Below are 564 nucleotides of genomic sequence, written 5' to 3' on the forward strand. Positions count from 1 at the left end.
CTTATTAACAGCCTGGACCTTCCGGTCCATCATCCCCTCCATCCTGCGCTCCATTCTAGCCTCGGATTCGGCAATCGACTTTTGCATCCACGGCTGGATGTGATGCAGCAGTGTGGCCATCTGTGCCTCTAACTTTTGTACTTTGGCCATCGGGACCACCATCTCTCCTAAATGTGGTGTGGACCAGGAAGAACTAGGAGCAACACTAGCTGCCTGAGAAGAGGAGCCTGGGACGGTATCGGTGTGGTCTGGGATAATGGGGTCACCGCCCTGTGCCTGCCCCATAGTGTCTGCAAGATCGGGGCCCAAGGGGGGTACCTGAATCTGGGGCTCTCTGCGAGGTGCTGCCACATTTGCCTCATCTCGAATAAGGTCGATGTCCAATGCCCCTGTAGGGTGGACTAACCTGTCACAATGCCAAATCGGCACCCCAGAGTCCCTGCATAAATGAAAAATCAATCATGGGAAAGGGTAAGTAGTGGAGGTCCTGAAAGCTCTCTCGTGGATCTCTACAAACAGCATGCGGGCAAAGTCGATCTCCACTCCTGCTACCAATGCTGCAAC

Source organism: Solanum tuberosum, unplaced genomic scaffold (genome assembly GCF_000226075.1).
Source record: "Solanum tuberosum cultivar DM 1-3 516 R44 unplaced genomic scaffold, SolTub_3.0 scf00029, whole genome shotgun sequence".
Taxonomy (NCBI): Eukaryota; Viridiplantae; Streptophyta; class Magnoliopsida; order Solanales; family Solanaceae; genus Solanum; species Solanum tuberosum.